This window comes from Cherax quadricarinatus, chromosome 12, assembly GCF_038502225.1.
Source record: "Cherax quadricarinatus isolate ZL_2023a chromosome 12, ASM3850222v1, whole genome shotgun sequence".
Taxonomy (NCBI): domain Eukaryota; kingdom Metazoa; phylum Arthropoda; class Malacostraca; order Decapoda; family Parastacidae; genus Cherax; species Cherax quadricarinatus.
In genome coordinates this window covers 44,774,654-44,798,409 of record NC_091303.1, presented here as the reverse complement: position 1 = coordinate 44,798,409, position 23,756 = coordinate 44,774,654, and the positions used below count along the sequence as shown (strand labels likewise).

At 43.8% G+C, this 23,756-nt stretch overlaps 1 protein-coding gene across 4 annotated transcripts in view; it reads right to left on the bottom strand.

The window, feature by feature from the left end:
- The window catches only part of LOC128686671 (unconventional myosin-IXb), an 857,686-nt gene that overhangs the window by 1,128 nt on the left and 832,802 nt on the right, over positions 1 to 23,756 (bottom strand). The window lies entirely within an intron of this gene.

The following is a 23,756-nucleotide window of genomic DNA, read 5'->3' as shown; positions in this document are numbered from 1 at the left end:
ATAACATCATTACTGCCAAATTTTTCTTAAACTGTATATAATGGAAAAATATAACTACTGTAATAGCTATTGGATAACAATATATTATACATCACAATATAAACAATATACTAGTTAATATTCCATAATGATATTTGCTATACAGCTACATTCGTGCTAAAAAAAAATGTGATAATACAAAAAAGAATGAACTGCTAGAGAATGTGAGCAAGCTTAAGAGTGTGTTACATGGTGACCAGGACAGCAAGATGACCAGTGGGTATAAGAGTGTTACATGGCACTGTAATACAGGTGACCAGGCCAGCAAGATGACCAGTGGGTATAAGTGTGTTACATGGCACTGTAATACAGGTGACCAGGCCAGCAAGATGACCAGTGGGTATAAGTGTGTTACATGGCACTGTAATACAGGTGACCAGGCCAGCAAGATGACCAGTGGGTATAAGAGTGTTACATGGCACTGTAATACAGGTGACCAGGCCAGCAAGATGACCAGTGGGTATAAGTGTGTTACATGGCACTGTAATACAGGTGACCAGGCCAGCAAGATGACCAGTGGGTATAAGTGTGTTACATGGCACTGTAATACAGGTGACCAGGCCAGCAAGATGACCAGTGGATATAAGAGTGTTACATGGCACTGTAATACAGGTGACCAGGCCAGCAAGATGACCAGTGGGTATAAGTGTGTTACATGGCACTGTAATACAGGTGACCAGGCCAGCAAGATGACCAGTGGGTATAAGTGTGTTACATGGCACTGTAATACAGGTGGCCAGGCCAGCAAGATGACCAGTGGGTATAAGTGTGTTACATGGCACTGTAATACAGGTGACCAGGCCAGCAAGATGACCAGTGGGTATAAGTGTGTTACATGGCACTGTAATACAGGTGACCAGGCCAGCAAGATGACCAGTGAGTATAAGTGTGTTACATGGCACTGTAATACAGGTGACCAGGCCAGCAAGATGACCAGTGGGTATAAGTGTGTTACATGGCACTGTAATACAGGTGACCAGGCCAGCAAGATGACCAGTGGGTATAAGTGTGTTACATGGCACTGTAATACAGGTGGCCAGGCCAGCAAGATGACCAGTGAGTATAAGAGTGTTACATGGCACTGTAATACAGGTCACCAGGGCAGCAAGATGACCAGTGAGTATAAGTGTGTTACACAGTACTGTAATATAGGAGACCAGGGCAGCAAGACAACTAATGGGTATAAGAGTGTTACACAGTACTGTAATATAGGTGACCAGGGCAGCAAGATAACTAGTGGTATAAACACAGATAATAGAGATAAAGTCATTATTTTCAAAGTTTCACTCAAGATTCAACAAACATCTAAAAAAATATCTTGCTCTGATACAATCTGCATATACCAGTAGAAAAATAAAACAAGCATACTTATAGATTTTAATTATACAATAAAGGCAAGAAGTGAAGGCTAGGAGTTTTCTTATACCCTGGTACTAGTGGGAAGTGACTGCAAGGAGTTTTCTTACACCCTGGTACTAGTGGGAAGTGATGGTTAGTTTTCTTACACCCTGGTACTAGTGGGAAGTGATGGCTAGGAATTTTCATACATCTTGGTACTAGTTTGAGGTGAAGGCTAGTTTTCTTACAACCTGGTACTAGTGGGAAGTGATGCCTAGTTTTCTTACACCCTGGTTATAGTGGGAAGTGATGGTTAAAAGTTTTCTTACACCCTGGTACTAATGGAAAGTGACAGCTAGTTTTCTTACACCCTGTTATTAGTGGGAAGTGATGACTAGTTTTCTTACACCCTGGTACTAGTGGGAAGTGATGGCTAGTTTTCTTACACCCTGGTACTAGTGGGAAATGACGGCTAAGAGTTATCTTACACCCTGGTACTAGTGGGAAGTGATGGCTGACTTTCTTACACCATGGTACTAGTGGGAAGTGATGGCTGGTTTTCTTACACCCTGGTACTAGTGGGAAGTGACGGCTAGTTTTCTTACAACTTGGTACTAGTGGGAAGTGACGGCTAGTTTTCTTACACCCTGGTAATAGTGGGAAGTGATGGCTATGAGTTTTCTTACACCCTGGTATTAGTGGGAAGTAAAGGCTATTTTTCTTACACCCTGGTACTAGTGGGAAGTGATGGCTGGTTTTCTTACACCCTGGTACTAGTGGGAAGTGATGGCTAGTTTTCTTACACCCTGGTACTAGTGGGAAGTGATGGCTAGAAGTTTTCTTACACCCTGGTATTAGTGGGAAGTGATGGCTAGTTTTCTTACACCCTGGTATTAGTGGGAAGTGATGGCTAGACGTTTTCTTACACCCTGGCACTAGTGGGAAGTGATGGCTAGTTTTCTTACACCCTGGTACTAGTGGGAAGTGACAGCTAGTACCCTGGTACTAGTCTCAGTAGTACCAGTTACCAGTAGTATGACTCACTACCAACCATCTGTGTGACTCACTTGTTATTCACTGTTCAGCTGACCTAGCATGTTTCGAATGCCGCTACCCTCCGAGGCACTCAGTGAGCCAGTTCAAGTAGAGGTGTTAGAGAGGCGGTAGGTCAAAGCTTGGTGCTCCCCCTATATTCCATCCAATATACTAGAACATCCAACGTGAGTGTTATTACCCAATCCACATTATCGAACCCCCACATGACAATTTGGTGGCAGCTAGTTTTTGTACAACCTGGTACAGTGGGAAGTGACAACTATGAGTTATCTTACACCCTGGTACTAGTGGGAAGTGATAGCAGGTTTTCTTACACCCTGGTACTAGTGGGAAGTGATGGCTGGTTTTCTTACACCCTGGTACTAGTGGGAAGTGATGGCTGGTTTTCTTACACCCTGGTACTAGTGGGAAGTGACAGCTAGTTTTCTTACACCCTGGTACTAATGGGAAGTGACAGCTAGTTTTCTTACACCCTGGTATTAGTATCAATTGATGGCTAGTTTTCTTACACCCTGGTATTAGTGCGAAGTGATGGCTAGTTTTCTTACACCCTGGTACTAGTGGGAAGTGACAGCTAGTTTTTTTACACCCTGGTACTAGTGGGAAGTTAGTTATAGGTAATACATATTTTAAGAAAAAGAGGATAAATAAGTATACAAGATATGATGTAGGGCGAAATGACAGTAGTTTGTTGGATTATGTATTAGTAGACAAAAGACTGTTGAGTAGACTTCAGGATGTACATGTCTATAGAGGGGCCACAGATATATCAGATCACTTTCTAGTTGTAGCTACACTGAGAGTAAAAGGTAGATGGGATACAAGGAGAATAGAAGCATCAGGGAAGAGAGAGGTGAAGGTTTATAAACTAAAAGAGGAGGCAGTTAGGGTAAGATATAAACAGCTATTGGAGGATAGATGGGCTAATGAGAGCATAGGCAATGGGGTCGAAGAGGTATGGGGTAGGTTTAAAAATGTAGTGTTAGTGTGTTCAGCAGAAGTTTGTGGTTACAGGAAAGTGGGTGCGGGAGGGAAGAGGAGCGACTGGTTGAATGATGATGTAAAGAGAGTAGTAAGGGAGAAAAAGTTAGCATATAAGGTTTTACAAAGTGATGCAAGGAGGGAAGAGTATATGGAGAAAAAGAGAGAGGTTAAGAAGAGTAGTGAAGCAATGCAAAAAGAGAGCAAATGAGAGAGTGGGTGAGATGTTATCAACAAATTTTGTTGAAAATAAGAAAAAGTTTTGGAGTGAGATTAACAAGTTACGGAAGCCTAGAGAACAAATGGATTTGTCAGTTAAAAATAGGAGAGGAGAGTTATTAAATGGAGAGTTAGAGGTATTGGGAAGATGGAGGGAATATTTTGAGGAATTGTTAAATGTTGATGAAGATAGGGAAGCTGTGATTTCGTGTATAGGGCAAGAAGGAATAACATCTTGTAGGAGTGAGGAAGAGCCAGTTGTGAGTGTGGGGGAAGTTCGTGAGGCAGTATGTAAAATGAAAGGGGGTAAGGCAGCTGGGATTGATGGGATAAAGATAGAAATGTTAAAAGCAGGTGGGGGTATAGTTTTGGAGTAGTTGGTGCAATTATTTAATAAATGTATGGAAGAGGGTAAGGTACCTAGGGACTGGCAAAGAGCATTCATAGTTCCTTTGTATAAAGGCAAAGGGGACAAAAGAGAGTGCAAAAATTATAGGGGGATAAGTCTGTTGAGTATACCTGGTAAAGTGTATGGCAGAGTTATTATTGAAAGAATTAAGAGTAAGATGGAGAATAGGATAGCAGATGAACAAGGAGGCTTTAGGAAAGGTAGGGGGTGTGTGGACCAGGTGTTTACAGTGAAACATATAAGTGAACAGCATTTAGATAGGGCTAAAGAGGTTTTTGTGGCATTTATGGATTTGGAAAAGGCGTATGACAGGGTGGATAGGGGGGCAATGTGGCAGATGTTGCAGGTGTATGGTGTAGGAGGAAGGTTGAACATTAAAATGGTATAAAATACCGACAGGTTGTTAGGTAAGACACATATGTAACAGTTGGGTATCTTTATTATGAAACGTTTCGCCTACACAGTAGGCTTCTTCAGTCAAGTACAGAAAAGTTGATAGAAGCAGAAGATACTTGAAGACGATGTAATCAGTCCATCACCCTTAAAGTTTTGAGGTGGTCAGTCCCTCAGTCTGGAGAAGAGCATTGTTCCATAGTATGAAACAATATGGAGATGAAGTGACACGATGGGGCTTTTTATAGCGCCAAGAGGTGAGACGTAGGCCACTAGGAGAGGTAAAAACTCAGATGTTGAGAGGTCAGGTCCCTCTCAAATCCAGCCGCTCTCACTAGTGGAAGTTGTCGAAGTTGATTGCAGGTCTGTACCAAGATACCCTTGTGTTGCAGTGTCTGACAGATTGAACAATCTGTCAGACACTGCAACACAAGGGTATCTTGGTACAGACCTGCAATCAACTTCGACAACTTCCACTAGTGAGAGCGGCTGGATTTGAGAGGGACCTGACCTCTCAACATCTGAGTTTTTACCTCTCCTAGTGGCCTACGTCTCACCTCTTGGCGCTATAAAAAGCCCCATCCTGTCACTTCATCTCCATATTGTTTCATACTATGGAACAATGCTCTTCTCCAGACTGAGGGACTGACCACCTCAAAACTTTAAGGGTGATCGACTGATTACATCGTCTTCAAGTATCTTCTGCTTCTATCAACTTTTCTGTACTTGACTGAAGAAGCCTACTGTGTAGGCGAAACGTTTCATAATAAAGATACCCAACTGTTACATATGTGTCTTACCTAACAGGAGGTAGGTTACTGAAAGCAGTGAAGAGTTTTTACGAGGATAGTGAGGCTCAAGTTAGAGTATGTAGGAAAGAGGGAGATTATTTCCCAGTAAAAGTAGGCCTTAGACAAGGATGGGTGATGTCACTGTGGTTATTTAATATATTTATAGATGGAGTTGTAAGAGAAGTAAATGCGAGGGGTCTTGGCAAGAGGCGTGGAGTTAAAAGATAAAGAATCACACATAAAGTGGGAGTTGTCACAGTTGCTCTTTGCTGATGACACTATGCTCTTGGGAGATTCTGAAGAGAAGTTGCAGAGGTTGGTGGATGAATTTGGTAGGATATGCAAAAGAAGAAAATTAAAAGTGAATACAGGAAAGAGTAAGGTTATGAGGATAACCAAAAGATTAGGTGATGAAAGATTGGATATCAGATTGGAGGGAGAGAGTATGGAGGAGGTGAATGTATTCAGATATTTGGGAGTGGACATGTCAGCGGATGGGTCTATGAAAGATGAGGTGAATCATAGAATAGATGAGGGGAAAAGGGTGAGCGATGCACTTAGGAGTCTGTGGAGACAAAGAACTTTGTCCTTGGAGGCAAAGAGGGGAATGTATGAGAGTATAGTTTTACCAACGCTCTTATATGGGTGTGAAGCATGGGTGATGAATGTTGCAGCGAGGAGAAGGCTGGAGGCAGTGGAGATGTCATGTCTGAGGGCAATGTGTGAATATAATGTGAATATAATGCAGAGAATTCGTAGTTTGGAAGTTAGGAGGAGGTGCGGGATTACCAAAACTGTTGTCCAGAGGGCTGAGGAAGGGTTGTTGAGGTGGTTCACATGTAGAGAGAATGGAGCGAAACAGAATGACTTTAAGAGTGTATCAGTCTGTAGTGGAAGGAAGGCGGGGTAGGGGTCGGCCTAGGAAAGGTTGGAGGGAGGGGGTAAAGGAGGTTTTGTGTGCGAGGGGCTTGGACTTCCAGCAGGCATGTGTGAGCGTGTTTGATAGGAGTGAATGGAGACAAATGACGTGCTGTTGGAGTGTGAGCAAAGTAACATTTATGAAGGGATTCAGGGAAACCGGCAGGCCGGACTTGAGTCCTGGAGATGGGAAGTACAGTACCTGCACTCTGAAGGAGGGGTGTTAATGTTGCAGTTTAAAAACTGTAGTGTAAAGCACCTTTCTGGCAAGACAGTGATGGAGTGAATGATGGTGAAAGTTTTTCTTTTTCGGGCCACCCTGCCTTGGTGGGAATCGGCCAGTGTGTTAATAATAAAAATACTAGTGGGAAGTGATGACTAGGAGTTTTCTTACACCCTGGTATTGGTGGGAACTGACAGCATGTTATCTTACACCCTGGCACTAGTGGGAAGTGACGGAGAGTTTTCTTACACCCTGGTATTAGTAGGAAGTGACAGTTTTCTTACACTCTGGTGGTGTGTGGATTTGGTGGGTGGAGGTGGATGTGGTGGAGGGTGGAGGTAGTGGAGGTGGTGGTGTTTGTGGTGGGTAGTGGAGGTAGTGGGTGGTATGTGGTGGTTGGTGGTGGTTGGTGGGGGTGGCAGTGGTGGTTGGTGGGGTTGCCAGTGCCGGTTGGCGGGGGTGCCAGTGGCGGTTGGTGGGGGTGGCAGTGGCGGTTGGTGGGGGTGGGGGTGGCAGTGGCGGTTGGTGGGGGTGGCAGTGGTGGTTGGTGGGGGTGACAGTGGTGGTTGGTGGGGGTGGCAGTGGTGGTTGGTGGTGGTGGTGGTGGTGGTGGTTGGTGGTGGTGGTGGTTGGTGGTGGCAGTGGTGGTTGGTGGTGGATGTGGTGGTTGGTGATGGTGGGGGTGGATGTGGTGGTTGGTGATGGTGGGGGTGAATGTGGTGGTTGGTGGTGGTGGATGTGGTGGTTGGTGGTGGCAGATGTGTTGGGTGGGTGGAATTGGTGGATGTGGTGGGTAGTGATGGTGGATGTGGTGGGTAGTGATGGTGGATGTGGTGGGTGGGTGGAGATGGTGGTGGTTGGTGGTAGTGGTGGTGGGTTGTTGTTGGTGGAGGTGGGTGGGAGTGGTGGAAGTGGTGGTGGTGGTTGGTTGGGGGTTGGGGTGGGGGGTTGGTGGGGGGTTGGTGGAGGTTGGTGGTGGTGGAGGTTGGTGGTAGTGGTGAATGTGGTGAGTAGTGGTGGTGGTGGATGTGGTGAGTAGTGGTGGTGGTGGATGTGGTGAGTAGTGGTGGTGGTGGTGGTGAGTGGGTGGGTGGGTTGTTGTTGGTGGAGGTGGGTGGGAGTGGTAGAGGTGGTGGATGTGGTGGTGGGTGGGGGTGGATGTGGTGGTGGGTGGGGGTGGATGTGCTGGGTGGGTGGAACTGGTGTATGTGGTGGGTGGGTGGGTGGTGGTGGTGGTGATGGGTGGGTGGTGGTGATGGGTGGGTGGTGGTTGGGTGGGTGGAGGTGGTGGATGTGGTGAGTAGTAGTAGTGGTGGTGGATGTGGTTAGTGGGTGGGTTGTTGTTGGTGGAGGTGGGTGGCAGTGGAGGTGGGTGTCAGTGGTGGTGGATGTGGTGGTTGGTGGTGGTGGTGGTGAATGTGTTGGGTGGGTGGAATTGGTGGATGTGGTGGGTAGTGGTGGTGGATGTGGTGGGTGGGTGGGTGGAGATGGTGGTGGTTGGTGGTAGTGGTGGTGGGTTGTTGTTGGTGGAGGTTGGTGGAAGTGGTGGTGGTGGTTGGTTGGGGTTGGGGGTTGGGGTGGGGGTTGGGGTGGGGGGTTGGTGGGGGTTGGTGGGGGTTGGGGTGGGGGTTGGGGTGGGGGGTTGGTGGGGGTTGGTGGGGGGTTGGTGGGGGGTTGGTGGGGGGTTGGTGGTGGTGGTGGTTGGTGGCTGGCAGTGGTAGATGGTTGGTGATGGTGGTGCTGGTTGGTGTTGGTGGTGCTGGTTGGTGATGGTGGTGCTGATTGGTGTTGGTGGTGGTTGGTGTTGGTGGTGCTGGTTGGTGTTGGTGGTGCTGGTTGGTGATGGTGGTGCTGATTGGTGTTGGTGGTGGTTGGTGTTGGTGGTGCTGGTTGGTGTTGGTTGGTGGTGGTGTTGGTTGGTGGTGGTGTTGGTTGGTGGTGGTGTTGGTTGGTGGTGGTGTTGGTGGTGTTGGTGTTGGTGGTAGTTGGTAGTCAGATGTGGTGAGTAGTGGAGGTGGTGGATGTGGTGAGTGGGTGGAGGTGGTGGGTGGGTTGTTGTTGGTGGAGGTGGGTGGGAGTGGTGGAGGTGGTGGCAGTGGTTGGTGGTGGTGGTAGTTGGCAGTGGTGGTTGGTGGTGGTGGTTGGTGTTGGTGGTGGTGGTTGGTGTTGGTGGTGCTGGTTGGTGGTGGTGTTGGTTGGTGGTGGTGGTGGTTGCTGGTGGTGGTAGTTGGTGGTGGTGGTAGTTGGTGGTGGTGGTTGGTTGTGGCTGGTTGGTGGTGGTGGTTGGTTGTGGCTGGTTGGTGGTGGTGGTTGGTGAGTGGTAGTACTTGGTGGGTGGTGGTGGTTGGTGGGTGGTAGTGGTTGGTGGGTGGTAGTGGTTGGCAGGTGGTAGTGGGTGGTGGTGGTGGTGGGTGGCAGTGGTTGTTGGTGGTGGTGGGTGGTGGTGGGTGGTGGTGGGTGGTGGTGGGTGGTGGGTGGTGGTGGGTGGTGGTGGGTGGTGGTGGTGGGTGGTGGTGGTGGTGGGTGGTGGTGGTGGTGGGTGGTGGTGGTGGTTGGTTGGTGGAGGTGGTGGGTGGGTTGTTGGTGGTAGAGGTGGGTGGGTTGTTGGTGGTAGAGGTGGGTGGGAGTGGTGGTGGTGGTGGTTAGTGGTGGTAGTTGGCAGTGGTGAGTGGGTGGGTGATAGTGGGTGGGTGATGGTGGGTGGGTGGGTGGTGGTGGTGGCAGCGGTGGCAGTGGTGGATGGGTGGGTGGGTGGGTGGTGGTGGTGGTGGTGGCAGTGGTGGATGGGTGGGTGGGTGGGTGGGTGGGTGGTGGTGGTGGTGGCAGCGGTGGCAGTGGTGGATGGGTGGGTGGGTGGGTGGTGGTGGGTGGTGGTGGTGGTGGTGGGTGGTGGTGGGTGGTGGTGGTGGTGGGTGGGTGTGGTGGTGGGTGGGTGTGGTGGTGGGTGGGTGTGGTGGTGGGTGGGTGTGGTGGTGGGTGGGTGGTGGTGGGTGGTGGGTGGGTGGGTTTTTTGGGTGGTGGGTGGGTGGGTGGTGGGTGGGTGGGTGGGTGGTGGGTGGGTGGGTGGTGGTGGGTGGGTGGTGGCAGCAGCAGCAATTTAACAAGAGGATTGAGGGAAAAGGGTGGAGGGAGGAGGGAAGAGGAGGATGATTTTGAGGGAGGTGGAAGAGGTGGAGTGCTTAAATGATATTGCAAGAATTCTACCAGACTCGCAACTCTTCAACCCAACAACAGTTGACCTAGCAGACACAACTCTTCAACCTAATAATAGTTGACCTAGTAGATACCATAACCCTTCAACCCAACAATAGCCAACCTAGTAGACACCACAACCCTTTAACCCAACAATAGTCAACCTAGTAGATTCCATAACCCTTCAACCCAACAACAGTCAACCTACCAGACACCACAACCCTTCAACTCAGCAGCAGTCGACCTAGTAGACACCACAACCCTTCAACCAGTGGCGGCTCGTGTACAGGCACTGTGGAACTGCAACATCCCCTATTTTCACTCGATATTATTGATATCATTCAGTATAATGAGTCTTTTTTTCTTTAATTCTTTCTTTATACTTGTACATTACATAATCCTCAAGCTTAATGACAGTAGCCATCCCCCAGTACATAAAAAAGTTACAAAAGTCCTTGTATGGAACTGTGTGCAGCACAGCAGCACCTCTACAAATTTTAGCTATGAGCCGCCACTGCCTTCAACCCAACAACAGTCCACCTAATAGATACCACAACTCTTCAACCCAGCAACAGCTGACTTATCATACCATGGGAGGGGAAAGAACCCGCAATCAGAGTGTCTCAAAACTCCAGACCGTCACTTTAGCCACTGGACCAGCTAGCCACAATAAGATTCGTCCAACTAGGTATATTTCTACACCATAGGAAGGTTGGCATAGGCACCACTGTGACCACAAATGCAAGTTTTTACAGACGAATCTCCAGCTAGCGTGGCCGTGTAGAAATATACCTAGTTGGACGAATCATATTGTGGCTAGCTGGTCCAGTGGCTAACGCGACGGTCTGGAGTTTTGAGACTTCCTGATGACGGGTTCTATCCCTGCCTGTGGTATTGTTTGTTTGCAATCGTGTCATTACGATTTCGTGAGTCATGTTAACGGCTTTGAGGGGACTTGAGCTAGAGTTCGTCATGGCCACGCTAGCTGGAGATTCGTCTGTAAAAACTTGCATTTGAGGTCACAGTGGTGCCTATGCTAACCTTCCTATGGTGTAGAAATATACCTAGTTGGACGAATCTTATTGTGGCTAGCTGGTCCAGTGGCTAACGCGACGGTCTGGAGTTTTGAGACTCTCTGATCGCGGGTTCTATCTCCACCCATGGTATGGTTTGTTTGCAATCATGTCATTACGATTTCGTGAGTCATGAACAGCTGACTTAGCAGCTACCACAACCCTTCAAGCAAACAACAGTTGACTTCAGTGGTGGCTCGTAGCTAAAATTAGTGGAGGTGCTGCTTCAGAATTTTTTTTAGCCATTGTTATAATATTGTGTAAAATAAAAGAACCAAAAAAAAACTATGAATTAAATAAAATACGTTTAGCTGGAAGCATGATAATCATTTAATTCTACACTTTATCACATGCAAGAATATGGTACATGGTTTTTTCAGCATAACACACGTCACTGAGTCAAAAAGAAACACTACCTTAAACTTGCACAACAGGTTCGGCACTACGTCAGCGACAGTGCTCTCTCTACCTAGTGTGCAGTGTCTTATCTCGGACATGTGAGCATGCGCACAACAGCCAAACACCGAGTCGTTGGAAATGTGAAGAGCACAGTTCCATACAAGGATTTTTGTAATTTTTTCACGTACTAGGGGATGGCTAATGACATTAAGCTTAAGGATTACATAATGTACAAGTACAGAGAAAGAATTAAAGAAAGAAAGACTCATTATATTGAATGCTATCAATAATATCGAGTGAAAATAGGGGGTGCTGCAATTCCGCAGTGCCTGTACACGAGCCGCCATTGGTCGACCTAGTAGCTACCACATCCCTTCATCCCAGAAATAGTCGATCTAAGAGCTGTCACAACATTTAAACCCAACAACATAAAAAACAAATGTGATGTTCCTCTGGATATTTTGTTAGTATTTTTTTTTTGTGTTGTTACACTCATAAAGCATATGTAAGACACTACTATGCCTCTACTAAACAATGGACCCATCTCTAGGATCTCAGGAAAAAAACTACATTCGCTTAAATATAATTTTTACAGTAGACCGTCATTTAACATGGTAGTTACATTCCTGAAAATGCTGTGTTAGGTAAAACCGTGTTAGATGAAGTGAAGAACTTACAGGAAAAATAGGGTTACGATCCAGAGAGCCCCAAAAAAGCCAAACAACTATTTTTAGGCCTCCACATCTTACAAAAATAAAAGTGAATATGTAATTGTAGTTCATTGTTGTGATGTATTATGTTGTTTTTACTGCTTAAGACTACAAATGTAACAGACATAATAGTATTTTTTACCTTAAATTGTGGGTGCTGGTGTTTGTGGATGATTGTGAAGAGAGTGGAGAGTTATGTTGTGGTCCTACTGGGCTGAGGTGGATGGTAGAGGTTCTGGTACTGAAGTTGATGGTTGTATTGGAGTGTCTAACTTTAAGTCATTCAGTCAGTCAAGTCAGTACGTCAAGTCATTCAGTCAGTCAAGTCAATAAATCAAGTCATTCAGTCAGTCAAGGAAGTCAAGTCAAATCAGTAAGTTATTCAGTCAAGTCAGTTAGTCAAGTCATTCAGTAAGTCAGTAAGATAAATCAGTAAGTTATTCAATCAAGTCATTCAGTCAGTCGTCATTCAGTAAGTTATTCAGTCAAGTCAGTAAGCTATTCAGTCAAGTAAGTTATTCAGTCAAGTCAGTAAGTCAGTCATTCAATAAGTCAGGAAGTCAGTCATTCAGTAAGCCAGTCAGTTAGTTATTCAGTAAGTAAGTCAGTCAGTCAGTCAGTCATTCAGTAAGCCAGTCATTCAGTAAGGCAGTCAGTCAGTCATTCAGTAAGTCAGTCAGCCAGTCAGTCATTCAGTAAGTCAGTCAGTCAGTCATTCAGTAAGTCATTCAGTCAGTCAGTCAGTCATTCAGTAAGTCAGTCAGTAAGTAAGTCAGTCATTCAGCCAGTCAGTCATTCAGTCAGTCAGTCATTCAGTCATTCAGTAAGTCAGTCAGTCATTCAGTGAGTCAGTCAGTCACACAAACTCATGTTTACTACTTCGTTAATTCTAAGACTTAAATGCTTATACCTTTTCTTGCCACTTTTAGCAACACTGGTATGGCTACCGGGTGTCATGATTGCTTGGTAGATACAGGATATAGTAATTAAAAGATCAAAACACAATTCACAAACACAGCTAGCTTGCAGCAAAGAAAGACTGGACACACATGAAGTGCGAATGCTGGGATGGTTGGGTGGTATCGGGGGGTGGCATGGGATGGCAAGAGGTCTTCCCCGCTGATCCACAACAAGGCGGCCGCTTGAGGAAAAGGGAATTTTTTTTTCCTTTCCGCAAACTGAACCGCGCTAAATTAATTTTACAATGTGTTACATAAAACTGTGCTGCAATTTTTCAATTGTGCTATATCCATGTCATGCCAAATAAACTCGTGTTAAATGACGGTCTACTGTATTTCACCCTTAAACTATCCAAACGTAGATCTACATTCACTCACGCAGAGCTCTGAATGTAGATCTACGTTCGGAGAGCTACGCGAGTGAATGTAGATATACGTTTGGACAGTTTAAGGGCTAATGAACCATTCGTACAATCACTATCTTGGTCGTTCTGCAAGGAAATACTGTATACAACAATTAAATAATAAACTTACTAACGAGTTTAACTTATTTCAAGTAAGTTTTTGATGAGAAACCTAAGAAAATGATTGTGGCTGAAACAAACAGCTATTACCATTATAGAGTTGTTTCAGTGAAATCTCAACTGCAACACTACTGTGGCAAAGATGCATATTTACTTTACAATACTAATGTTAATGCCACATACTCACAAAAACAATAAATCCCTATGTTTAGAACACTGAAACAACTTGAGACACATCTAAAATCATAAGAAACTAGCTTACTTAGCATTAGACACTAAAAACAGATAAAAAATTCATAAATAAGTTTACTTTAGTGCAAGACATTTTGAACAGAATAAATAAAAAATAATTATAACTTATCATCAATAAATTATGAAATCTTTGGCTTTCAAAAACCAACCAAAACCAGATGAACCTCACATCCAGCTTGCAGGAACGGCCAACATACTAAATGATTTCTTCTCTACTATAGGATCAAGATAAGCAAGCAAAATCCCAACTTCAAATACTCAGGTGAGTGACTACCTTACTGGAAATTTTCCAAATTCACTATATCTAGCTCCAACTTATCCTTCCAAGGTCACACTTACAATAAATCCACTGAAAAACAGGACAGGAAACTTAACTAATTTACCACCACTAATGTACAAAAATGCAGCTCATGTGATGTCACCCACTATTGCAACTTTGTTTAACAAATCATTAGAATCTGCAACTTTCCCAACAATGCTTAAGGTAGCAAGGATTACCCCAATCCTCAAAGGAAGTGTTCCAACTGAGGTAAATAACTACTTACAGCCAATATCCAATTTGCCATTACTATCCAGAATCTTCGAAAAAAATAATCCATAAGCAAGTTTACTTTTTCCTAGAGTCTCACAATGTATTTAACCCCTGTCAGTTTGGTTTTAGGTCCCCCCCCCAAAAAAAAAATACAACTGATACAATTATGAAAATGCTTGAACTGCTTTATGCAGCTCTTGAAAATAATGATTATCATCTGGGCCTCTTCATAGACATGTGGAAAGCTTTCGATGCAGTGGACCATAACATCCTACACCTGAAACTAGAACACTATGGGGTCAGAGGCCATGCCCTAGCATAGATAAAGTCTTATCTTAGCAACAGACATCAGTATGTCTCCACCAATGGAATAAAATCATCAACTTAACCTGTCAATGTAGGAGTGCCTTGAGGCAGTGCTCTTGGCCATTTCCTTTTTCTTATTTACATAAATGTTCTTCCCAATGCATCTCATCTCATCCTGAACCTTTTCTGTTCACAGGTGATGCAACTTTTGTCATCTCCCATTCAAATCCAGCTACTCAGGAACACTATTAATGACAAGCTCCTACAAATATCTATGTGAATGATTACCAACAAACTCTCCATTAATACTGACAAAACTTAATACATGATGCTTGGAAAGAAATCTTCAAATATTCAACTAAACATAATGATCAAGGGTTCACCCATTACAAGACACACCGAGGGTAAATTCTTAGGTCTACACCACGTCCAACACATAGCCAAGGTCTCTAAAACAGTAGTCATCTTCTCCAAGATACTATGTACCTCAAATAATGCTACAGTGGACCCTTGGCTAAAGGCTGCATTGGCTAATGCCAAAATCAGCTAACAGCTCTCTTTGGCATCAAAATATTGGCTCAACTAACACCAAAAAACTTGGCTAATGGCTTTCGTCCCGAACGTATCCGCACGGCCTGAGCGGGCCCGGCCACTCCATACTCCTTGTTCAGCCAGTGAGGACGATTCTGCACATACATGTGACATATTTTGTATTATTCCATTGTTTTTAGTGCTTGTAACTGCTAAATAAGCCACCATGGGCCCAAAGAAAGCTTCTAGTGCCAGCCCTTTGGTAAAGGATGTGAGAAACATGATAGAATTCAAGAAAAAGTTTGTAGAAATAAATGAAAGTGGTGGTGGTAGAGGGTGGCTGTGATGGTGGTGGAGGGTGGTAGTGGTTGTGATGGTGGTAGAGGGTGGTAATGGTTGTGATGGTGGTTGAGAGTGGCAGTGATGGTGGTAGAGAGTGGTAGTGGATGTGATGGTGGTAGAGGGTGGTAGAGGGTGGTCCAGTGACTCTCAAGCTGGTCATAGTGGCATTAAAAAACAAAGAAGGGAGGTAACCCCAGAAAAGGACTTGGTACCTGAAGTATTTATGGAAAGGGATTCCCTTTCCAAACACTAGAACACCTTCATCCTCTCCCCTCCTGTCTCATCACTCATCAACAAGTCCACAATAAAGGTAAGTGTCATTTCAGTACTGTTTATTGTGCATATACCATTGTTTTCTGTGTAGGGAAATGTATATTTCATGTAAAAAATTACAGTGGAACCTCCACTAACTAGTTTAATCCACTCCAAGACCTTGCTTGCTTCAGGATTTGCTTGTTTGCAGAGTCAATTTTCCTCAATGAAATTATATGAAATGGAATTAATTAGTTCCAGTGGAATTCCAGGCACCATAAAATACTTCAATAATTTCCCTAGTATCAACTCTACAGCGTAATTGTCTATCACAGTTCATCTAATAAGGCATAATAAACAATATAAATAACATAGAAACCTGATATATAGAATGAATAATATATGCCATTACATATGTGGCGGAGTCGGCGGTAAGTTTATCTGGAGAAAGGACAAAATACTCCTTGAATATTTCGCTATCATCTACGGCTTATTTATCTATTAAAATTAATTTAATATGACATAATAAACAATATAAATAACATAGAAACCTGATATATACTGTAGAATGAATAATGGTAGGATTGCTGGTTTCTTTTTCTGTCTCATAAACACGCTAAGATAACAGGGATATCTTGCTACTCCTACTTACACTTTGGTCACACTTCACAGACACGCACATGCATATATATATATACATACATCTAGGTTTTTTCTCTTTTTTCTAAATAGCTCTTGTTCTTTTTTATTTCTTCTATTGTCCATGGGGAAGTGGAAAAGAATCTTTCCTCCGTAAGCCATGCGTGTCGTATGAGGCGACTAAAATGCCGGGAGCAATGGGCTAGTAACCCCTTCTCCTGTATACAATTACTAAAAAAGAGAAGAAGAAAAACTTTATAAAACTGGGTTGCTTAAATGTGCGTGGATGTAGTGCGGATGACAAGAAACAGATGATTGCTGATGTTATGAATGAAAAGAAGTTGGATGTCCTGGCCCTAAGCGAAACAAAGCTGAAGGGGGTAGGAGAGTTTCAGTGGGGGGAAATAAATGGGATTAAATCTGGAGTATCTGAGAGAGTTAGAGCAAAGGAAGGGGTAGCAGTAATGTTAAATGATCAGTTATGGAAGGAGAAAAGAGAATATGAATGTGTAAATTCAAGAATTATGTGGATTAAAGTAAAGGTTGGATGCGAGAAGTGGGTCATAATAAGCGTGTATGCACCTGGAGAAGAGAGGAATGCAGAGGAGAGAGAGAGATTTTGGGAGATGTTAAGTGAATGTATAGGAGCCTTTGAACCAAGTGAGAGAGTAATTGTGGTAGGGGACTTGAATGCTAAAGTAGGAGAAACTTTTAGAGAGGGTGTGGTAGGTAAGTTTGGGGTGCCAGGTGTAAATGATAATGGGAGCCCTTTGATTGAACTTTGTATAGAAAGGGGTTTAGTTATAGGTAATACATATTTTAAGAAAAAGAGGATAAATAAGTATACACGATATGATGTAGGGCGAAATGACAGTAGTTTGTTGGATTATGTATTGGTAGATAAAAGACTGTTGAGTAGACTTCAGGATGTACATGTTTATAGAGGGGCCACAGATATATCAGATCACTTTCTAGTTGTAGCTATACTGAGAGTAAAAGGTAGATGGGATACAAGGAGAATAGAAGCATCAGGGAAGAGAGAGGTGAAGGTTTATAAACTAAAAGAGGAGGCAGTTAGGGTAAGATATAAACAGCTATTGGAGGATAGATGGGCTAATGAGAGCATAGGCAATGGGGTCGAAGAGGTATGGGGTAGGTTTAAAAATGTAGTGTTAGAGTGTTCAGCAGAAGTTTGTGGTTACAGGAAAGTGGGTGCAGGAGGGAAGAGGAGCGATTGGTGGAATGATGATGTAAAGAGAGTAGTAAGGGAGAAAAAGTTAGCATATGAGAAGTTTTTACAAAGTAGAAGTGATGCAAGGAGGGAAGAGTATATGGAGAAAAAGAGAGAAGTTAAGAGAGTGGTGAAGCAATGTAAAAAGAGAGCAAATGAGAGAGTGGGTGAGATGTTATCAACAAATTTTGTTGAAAATAAGAAAAAGTTTTGGAGTGAGATTAACAAGTTAAGAAAGCCTAGAGAACAAATGGATTTGTCAGTTAAAAATAGGAGAGGAGAGTTATTAAATGGAGAGTTAGAGGTATTGGGAAGATGGAAGGAATATTTTGAGGAATTGTTAAATGTTGATGAAGATAGGGAAGCTGTGATTTCGTGTATAGGGCAAGGAGGAATAACATCTTGTAGGAGTGAGGAAGAGCCAGTTGTGAGTGTGGGGGAAGTTCGTGAGGCAGTAGGTAAAATGAAAGGGGGTAAGGCAGCCGGGATTGATGGGATAAAGATAGAAATGTTAAAAGCAGGTGGGGATATAGTTTTGGAGTGGTTGGTGCAATTATTTAATAAATGTATGGAAGAGGGTAAGGTACCTAGGGATTGGCAGAGAGCATGCATAGTTCCTTTGTATAAAGGCAAAGGGGATAAAAGAGAGTGCAAAAATTATAGGGGGATAAGTCTGTTGAGTGTACCTGGTAAAGTGTATGGTAGAGTTATAATTGAAAGAATTAAGAGTAAGACGGAGAATAGGATAGCAGATGAACAAGGAGGCTTTAGGAAAGGTAGGGGGTGTGTGGACCAGGTGTTTACAGTGAAACATATAAGTGAACAGTATTTAGATAAGGCTAAAGAGGTCTTTGTGGCATTTATGGATTTGGAAAAGGCGTATGACAGGGTGGATAGGGGGGCAATGTGGCAGATGTTGCAAGTGTATGGTGTAGGAGGTAGGTTACTGAAAGCAGTGAAGAGTTTTTACGAGGATAGTGAGGCTCAAGTTAGAGTATGTAGGAAAGAGGGAAATTTTTTCCCAGTAAAAGTAGGCCTTAGACAAGGATGTGTGATGTCACCGTGGTTGTTTAATATATTTATAGATGGGGTTGTAAGAGAAGTAAATGCGAGGGTTTTGGCAAGAGGCGTGGAGTTAAAAGATAAAGAATCACACACAAAGTGGGAGTTGTCACAGCTGCTCTTTGCTGATGACACTGTGCTCTTGGGAGATTCTGAAGAGAAGTTGCAGAGATTGGTGGATGAATTTGGTAGGGTGTGCAAAAGAAGAAAATTAAAGGTGAATACAGGAAAGAGTAAGGTTATGAGGATAACAAAAAGATTAGGTGATGAAAGATTGAATATCAGATTGGAGGGAGAGAGTATGGAGGAGGTGAACGTATTCAGATATTTGGGAGTGGACGTGTCAGCGGATGGGTCTATGAAAGATGAGGTGAATCATAGAATTGATGAGGGAAAAAGAGTGAGTGGTGCACTTAGGAGTCTGTGGAAACAAAGAACTTTGTCCTTGGAGGCAAAGAGGGGAATGTATGAGAGTATAGTTTTACCAACGCTCTTATATGGGTGTGAAGCGTGGGTGATGAATGTTGCAGCGAGGAGAAGGCTGGAGGCAGTGGAGATGTCATGTCTGAGGGCAATGTGTGGTGTGAATATAATGCAGAGAATTCGTAGTTTGGAAGTTAGGAGGAGGTGCGGGATTACCAAAACTGTTGTCCAGAGGGCTGAGGAAGGGTTGTTGAGGTGGTTCGGACATGTAGAGAGAATGGAGCGAAACAGAATGACTTCAAGAGTGTATCAGTCTGTAGTGGAAGGAAGGCGGGGTAGGGGTCGGCCTAGGAAGGGTTGGAGGGAGGGGGTAAAGGAGGTTTTGTGTGCGAGGGGCTTGGACTTCCAGCAGGCATGCGTGAGCGTGTTTGATAGGAGTGAATGGAGACAAATGGTTTTTAATACTTGACGTGCTGTTGGAGTGTGAGCAAAGTAACATTTATGAAGGGATTCAGGGAAACCGGCAGGCCGGACTTGAGTCCTGGAGATGGGAAGTACAGTGCCTGCACTCTGAAGGAGGGGTGTTAATGTTGCAGTTTAAAAACTGTAGTGTAAAGCACCCTTCTGGCAAGACAGTGATGGAGTGAATGATGGTGAAAGTTTTTCTTTTTCGGGCCACCCTGCCTTGGTGGGAATCGGCCGGTGTGATAATAAAAAAAAAAAAAAATATGTGGTGGCATCAGCGGCCGACGGGAGTTTATCTGGAGAAAGGAGAAAATACTCCTTGAATATTTCACTATCATCAACTCGGTGGCTTATTTATTTATCACAATTCATCTAATATGACATAAACAATATAAATAACATAGAAACCTGATATATACTCTAGAATTAATCAAATATGTATATCATTATGTGACAAGTGAAGGCAGCCATAACACTCCAGCATTGTTGTGGTAAACACTGCCAACTAGTGACAGCCTTTTGAAGCTGTCTATTATTATAATTATTATTGTACAGTACATTATTATTATACATGTATTATTATTATACATATTATTATTATACATGTATTATTATTATACATATATTATCATTATTATTATGCTATTATTATATGCATTATTATTACTATCATTATTATTATTATTATTACTATTATTATTATTATTATTATTATTATTATTATTATTATTGCAATATAAATAATTTGGAATTTTTATTCACACAAAAAATAGATTTACTATTATGCAGACTACTGCATTATTGCAATAATTGTATAAATAACGTCAATCCATTCATGACTGCATATTGGAATGGAGGTGATGTCATTTGTTTACTCTTGAACATCGGCAAAAATAAAACATTTCTGATATTTTGAGCTCATTTTCAAGGTACTTCTCATCATGAAACCAATCAAAATGATATCTATTTCTGTAATATATCTTCCATTCTATCAAATGAGACCAAAAAAACGAGAATACAACCATAAAAACCATACAAAAATACCACTAAGGGGCAGCTAATTACTGAGAAGTGAACTCCATTATTTATGGTCCAATTTCTTTCATTTTTGGTGTACGTTAAGAAGCAAATTTCCATCATACATTGCCCAAGTTTCAATAAGACAGCCCAACAAACAAATGAGATCCCATTCCCTAGATCAAGAGCAAGAGCCCCTCACCAGCATCAAGGAACCACCCTTGAGGTCTGCTCACTCATGGAAATTTTGCTCGCGTATGGAAGGAAAAAATCGGCCTATCGACTGCTCGTATTTGGAAAAACTCGCACGTGGATGCGCTCACAAGTAGAGGTTTCACTGTATTTTGTTTAATACTTTTGGGTGTCTGGAACAGATTAATTGGATTTACATTATTTCTTATGGGGAAAATTAATTCGGCTAAAGGCTAAATCAGCTAAAGGCTAGCTCACTGGAACGGATTAAAGGCATGAGCCGAGGGTCCACTGTACTTGCATTGTACCACTCTACTCTATCCTTACTTCACCTATGGTATTTATACCTGGGGATCTACCACACCAAATCAGCTAAAATCATTAACCCTTAAACTGTCAAAACGTAGATCTACATTCACGTGTGTAGCGTTCCAACGTTTATTTTCCCCATTTGAAAGCACGTAAAAAAACACAGATCTATGTTCGGAGCCCCCTGCACATGAACGTAGGCATAAATTCACGTGCAAACAGTTTAACCCTTTCAGGGTTGGTGCCATACTAGTATGGCTTGCACTCCAGGGTTGGTGCCGTACTGGTACGCATAAATTCAAGTGCCTTCAAATCTTGCGAGAGAAAGCTGGTAGGCCTACATATGAAAGAATGGGTCTATGTGGTCAGTATGTGCAGTATAAAAAGAAATCCTGCAGCGCACAGTGCATAATGAGAAAAAAAACTCCGACCGTGTTTTTGGTTTAACCCTTTCAGGGTTTCGGCCGTATTAGTACGGCTTACGAGCAGGGGTTGACGTACTAATACGCATAAATTCTAGCGCCATCAAATCTCATGGGAAAAGGCTGGTAGGCCTAGATGTGAGAGAATGGGTCTGTGTGGTGGGTGTGCACAGTAGGAAAAAAAATCTGGGACCCAGTGGTGCATTGTGGGAACACCATCTTTGTAAACAATGTCCACCATGCCTCGCGGTAAGAAGTTCCTCACTCCTCGGTGAATTGGGACACTTTTGTTCCCCAGTGACAGTTCTAATACAGATGGAAGTGCCAGTGAAGATGAGTTTTAAGGTTTTGGTGAGGTTTTGACCGGAACTAATGACCATAGTGAGGAAAACCCGCACGACCCTCAGCCTTCTACCTCTGGTGCTGGGCCGTCTTGTTCATGTTCAGTTGTACTAGAATCAAAGAGGAAACTCCTATTTTCCCAAATCCCAGACTCAGATGTGAGCATTTGTGATGATAGTGATAGTGAATATGAACTACAAGCTCTTCAAACTAGTTCCAGTAGTGATAGTGAAGTGCAATATTCCCCAGTAAAGTGTCAGTATATACGACGATATATGTGCTCTGGTAGTATGCCATATGCTATTCCAAGGGGAAGGAGTACATCTCGGAGTACATCCTGTGGCTGTACAACAGGAACAGACAGTGAAAATGATGATGATAGTGTTGCAATTGGGATGGAAAATGTGCATGGTGGTGGTAGGTGCTGGCCGTGAGGCACCAGCAGTGGGCCATGTTGCCACCCACGCCACTGCCTCATTATTATTATAATCAAAAAGAAGTGCTAAGCCACAAGGGCTATACAGCGCTGCAGGGTAGGGAAGGAAGCGAGGGTATTGGGCGGCAGAAGGGAGGAGGGATGATTAGTAGGTTACAGAAAACAGCAGGGCAGGGGATAGTACGGGGGTAGAGGGTAGCAAGAGATTGAGGTAGAAAGGGCTGAAGGTATCAGAATTTGTGAAGTAAGTCAGTTGTTGTCAAAAAGTCAATGAGAGAGTCCGGATGAAAGGTGGGTCCATCAGCGAGAAGGGAAGGTAAAGAGTGAGCAGCGGAGCGAAGACGACGACGGAGGTAAATTCTGCGTGCTCGTTGATAAAGTGGGCAGTCCAACAGAATGTGGCTGACTGATAATGGAGCGTGGCAATTCTCACAGAGAGGAGCAGGGCGCCTCTCCATGAGATATCCATGAGTATGACGAGTATGGCCAATGCGAAGACGGGAGAGAGTAGTCTCCCAACCTCGACACTGGTGATAAGAAGACGGCCAGTAACCTATACTCGGTTTAATAGATTGAAGTTTGTTACCGAGCATAGTAGACCAACGTTGTTGCCAACGGGTGTGAAGGTGGAAAGATATTGCAGCACAATAGTCCGTAAATGGAATACCTCTATATGAAACTGGTAGGTCATGTACTGCTGACCGCGCAGCAGTGTCTGCCTGTTCATTGCCCTGTACGTCAACATGACCAGGGACCCAACAAAAAACAATATCTTTATGCTTGGTAAAGATGCGGCGTAGCCAAAGTTGGATACGGAGGACTAAAGGGTGAGGTGTATCAAATTTCTGTATAGCCTGTAAAGCACTAAGGGAGTCTGAGACAACCACAAATGATGACACAGGCATAGATGCAATACGGATAAGTGCTGCAAGGATGGCACACAATTCAGCAGTAAAAATACTAGCCGAAGATAGTAAATGCCCTCGTACAACGCTGTCCGGAAACACTGCTGCAAATCCTACGCCGTCAGAAGACTTAGAGCCATCTGTGTACACAGCAATGGTATGAGAATGAAAGTGGAAGTGGTCAAGAAAAAGAGAGCGGGAAGCAACCATAGACAGTTGGGCTTTCGAGCAAGGGAGAGAGAAAGAACAGACTCGAACAGCTGGAACTTCCCAGGGGGGTAGGGAAAAGTGAGATGCTACATGAACATAGAAAGGTGGTAATTGAAGAGAAGACAAGAGCGAATGAAGGCGAAGGGACGGAGTAAACGGGCAGCGAACAAATCATGTCTACTAATATCAGTGACCATTTTATAAATGGAAGGATTGCGGAGATCGTGAGAGCGTACATAGTAGCGAAGGCAATGGGCATCACGGCGATCAGATAAGGATGGAACATTCACTTCTGCATAGAGGCTCTCAATAGGGAAAGAGCGAAAAGCACCAAGGCATAAACGTAATCCTTGGTGATGAATGGGGTTAAGGCTAGAGAGAGTAGCAGGAGATGCCGCTGAATAGATCTGGTCACCATAATCAAGTTTCGATAAAATGAGGGTGGAATGTAGGCAAAGGAGGGTTCGACGATCAGCTCCCCATGAAAGATGAGCAAGGGTTTTAAGAAGGTTCAGCCGGCTGTGACAAGTTGCTTTCAGAGAGGTAATGTGAGGTTTCCAGGATAACCTACGGTCAAAGAGGAGGCCCAGAAACTTGACTGTATCACGTTCAGGGATATGGGAGCCATAGAGGTACAAAGGATGATCAGAGATGACAGAGCGTC